General features: G+C 40.1%; 1 non-coding gene across 1 annotated transcript; it reads right to left on the bottom strand.

The window, feature by feature from the left end:
* Positions 1-739: 739 nt before the first annotated feature.
* On the bottom strand, positions 740-812 carry TRNAR-UCU (transfer RNA arginine (anticodon UCU)). The gene has a single exon. It is a non-coding gene; the product is annotated as a tRNA-Arg (tRNA).
* Between the last annotated feature and the right edge of the window lie 3,108 nt (positions 813-3,920).

Below are 3,920 nucleotides of genomic sequence, written 5' to 3'. Positions count from 1 at the left end.
GGAGCCCTAACGCTATTCACCTCAGGTCGGTGCCTGGATCAGGGACCCCCTGTGGCCAGCCGGCCCTTCACCTCCCCCTTCCCCCAAGAAGCTCTACATCTCTGATTGTGTGGTTAGAATCTTTGCAGCCCTAGACACTGGCATTGTGGGATTTTAAGGGAGAGGCGATTTTAAGGGAGGTTCTGCAGCTGAGTTCGACCCTCCTAGCTTTCTCTTCTCCTTTCGCTTTCCTCCCCTCCAAATGACTACTTGCTGTGAGTGCAAGTGTTGAGTACTTGGCGATCTGAGTCTCTTAATGGAGTTCTTTTGTTAGAGACCCTCACTTAGGGCATTCAAACGAAGAGTGTAAATAACAAAAGATGAGGAACAGTAGCAACAATGTTTGTTTTCAGAAACCTTCATCTCATTTGGAAGGATTGGGCTGCCTCGACTTTTATTGACCCCTTGTGGTCAGTGTAGAACTGCTCCATACTGTTTTCTAGGCTTTTACCTTTCAGGAGCAGATTACCAAGCCTGTCTTCTGAGGCAGCTCTCCGTGGGTACAAACCGCCAATATTTGGCTACTAATTGAGCACTTTGTCCTTTTTCTGCTCTCTTTGCCCTATTCCGTTTCTTTTTGAGCAAAACAGGAAGAAAGGAATGAAGGTGCCTATAGTAAATGTCAGGGATGGGTTTCCCCAAGTGGAAGCAGAATGTCAATAGAATTCTAAGAGAAATAAGAAGGGTAAAACGAGGAGAATGCCTGCACAGGGACTTGAACACAGGACCCTCAGGTTAGAAGTCTGATGCTCTACCAACTGAGCTACTCAGGCAGGTCGTCCCAAGTTTTCATGACTACCTAACGTGCGTTTTAGGTAGGCCAATTGGTTTTATGTTTCATGTCCTAGTCCCCAAATAGCTTCCTTGGAATTTTCCTGCTTGCCAAGAGATTCTGTTTCAAACAGATGTTATAATCACTAGGAGAATTTCCCTTCCTTTTATCTTGTCTTTGGTCTCTTTAGATTTTCAGAAACAGAGTTGGTCACCTAGACAAAGCGCTGTTGCTTTTCAGATAGCATTGCTACACTCAGATGGCTTAATTTTTACCAAGTGTCCTTTGTTTCTTGTTTACCCACCTGCGTCTATTTTTCTCGAAGCAACACTCCTACTACTCTTCTTTGTATGCCTCTGCATTGTGTTGTATGTACACCTTTCTTGCAGCCTCGGGAGGCAGAGGCCAAAGGAGTTGAAGGAGAGAAAAACTGAAAGCTGGGGAGAAAGTTCCATAATGGTGAGCAAATAAAGGTGCATGGGTTTAAGCTTCTGCCTCTCTGTGCTTGCCTTTCTTCATGATGCAACTTCTCTACCATCTGTAAGCCACTCCTACTTCGTTTCATTTTATTTCTTCTCCTCCTTCTCTTAGGTTTCCTTTTTTCTCTTCCTCCTTCAGGTCTTTGTGTCCATTTTTTGTGTGTATGTGTCATAGATAATGTTTACTATTCACATCCAGTGGAAAATGAGAATTATCTTGATGAATTAGTGTACATTAAAACGTAACATTCAGAATATGACCTTAGATAGCTTTTGAATTTTGTCCTAAACTTGGAGAAAAAAACTGTACAGGGGCTCTGGGAACAAGTGGGGGAAGTTTTGGAGTGAAGGAAAGCTTAAGGTCTCTGGGGAAGAAAGACAGGGAGAGGAGCAGGAAAAGGTTATTGTTTATTTATTCCAAATAACTCTGCATTTCCAAAAAATCAAGACTACGTGAAAACTGAGAGAATTAGTGATTACTTAACCTTTTTTTTTACCTTAGGAATTTGTGGATATGTCATCTCTCCTACCCTACCAACATACAAGGCAGAGTTGAGGGTGGGTTACACAAAATCACCTTGAATTGTTTTGTGGATCAATCCACAGGGAAACTAGGGAATGACTTTTAGGCAAAATACTTTGTGGTTAATCAGCATTTCAATGAGATAAGCGTCCCTCCAAGCTATTTGGGCACCTTTTTCTCCATTTGATGTAGCTTGGAAGTCACTAAACTGCACCTCCCACTTCAGGACCACTCTTCTGGGGAGATTTGGGACCCACTACCTCATCCCACCTCAGTATCAGCTGATTCTTTGACTTGTGGGTAGGGGATAAAGTTTTTAAAAGCTATGTTATGAATGGATTGTAATAAAATATATTCCTGGCATTAAAACTAGATATTTCTACAAAGGAAGCTCTTGTTTGTGGTTCCAGACTTTTCTCCCTAGAGCAACGCTGTATTATCTTTGAGACCATAAGGTCCGAAGGTACCAACGCCTGGAAATCCTTCTCTTTATGCTGTCATCTGCACCCCTTTATAGAAGAGTTTAGCTTTTGGGTCATAATTCTCCACCCAAACGCATCTTCATTATAAGTGACGTAGATGAGAGTGCTCTCGAAGAAATATGTCACTTCTGATCATCTCACAGTCTCAGTTTATTAATTCTAGGTAATTGTTCTCAGATGTTTCAGATGATATTTGATTCCTTTTATGAGTGTTGTTAAAATTCCCTCCAACTGCAAAGTGAAAAATTTAAAAACAGAGACCTAATGTTCCCTTATCAACACTTTCACTTATATGCTTGTACCGTATCCTCACAGTATTGGCCATGTGGTGTAATGGATAAGTTAACTGATTCCAGATGTAGAGGATTGAGGGTTCAAGTCCCTTCATGGTTGTTTTTTCTTATTGCCCAACAAGTAGAAGATTCTTGAATTGACTTCCAGTGACTAATTCCTGTGGTGTTGATGGAAGGAAGAATTAATATAGGTGAAGTTTCTTCTTTCACAAATCAATGATTAACATTAAAGAGGCTTAGGAAATCTAAAATGGGCTGAACCTCAAAAAGACAAGGGAGCAAATCTGTGTACCCAACAATGATACTCTTAGTTGATTACTTTTTTGAAATAACTTTTTAAGATTTCAAATGGCTGTTTATTTCTTTTCTTAAACATACTAGCCAATCGTATTCCAATTGCACAGAACTGTGAATCAGAAGTTGTCTCTATGTTCCTTTCTCTTTACTTTATGTAGATGCCTTATCTTCTTCATCAATTCCAGGCCCTTCACAGTTACTCTTCTTTTTTTTTTTTCCTGGTCTTTTCCCATTTCAAACTCCAAGAATCATAGCAGCAATTTGATTTAACTTGTGAAAACTAACCAGTGATGTGACGGTTATTGTCCTTCTGCAAAAGATTCTACATGGATGGTAGATCATGTAGCCTGTAAAATGCAGAACATAATATATAAATTTACCTTCAAAACGTTTTCCATCCCCTCACTATTGAGAATCCTTTCAAATCACATTGACTTCTGTTTTTCCCAGGATCTATGTGGATTATACATACAATTTAAAGGTTTTGGATTTCCAGACTAGAACACAGGGAATGTATGTATGTTTCTTCAACTAAGTTCAACTTTAGTATCTCATAAAATCTTATACTTTAAGAAAAGTTCCTCCTTTGAGATGTTCCAAGAGTGATATACAGAGTAGATTGGACCTTCTCACAAATAACATATTGAATTCACTTTTGAGACTTTCAAGTACAACTTGATTCCACAAGAATGCATCCCTGCATTCCTCCATATCGCAAACTTAAAAGGGTATGTTTGGAGCCCAGGTTGTTCTATCATTCTACCTGTACTCAAGTGACTGCTAATCTTTGTGTCTAACATCTGTCTAATTGTCTCCTTCAAGGAGACCTTTGCTTCTCTTTACTGCTCTCACATTCGATTGCTCTGAGGAGTTGCCATCTGGGTCAGCTGTGAGGCAAGTTCTGTTAGAAAAATGGGGACTTCACAGTTTATAAGGGGACTTCATATGGTTCCTGTGAAGATGGAGAAGATTCTTATTGGTGCAGAAATTGGCAAAGAAGAGGTACAAGTTATCTCACCTGGAGGTTGCTGCTCC

This window comes from Elephas maximus, chromosome 1, assembly GCF_024166365.1.
Source record: "Elephas maximus indicus isolate mEleMax1 chromosome 1, mEleMax1 primary haplotype, whole genome shotgun sequence".
In the NCBI taxonomy this organism is placed as follows: domain Eukaryota; kingdom Metazoa; phylum Chordata; class Mammalia; order Proboscidea; family Elephantidae; genus Elephas; species Elephas maximus.
The sequence above is the reverse complement of the archived record's forward strand: the minus strand, read 5'-3'. Positions and strand labels throughout refer to the sequence as shown.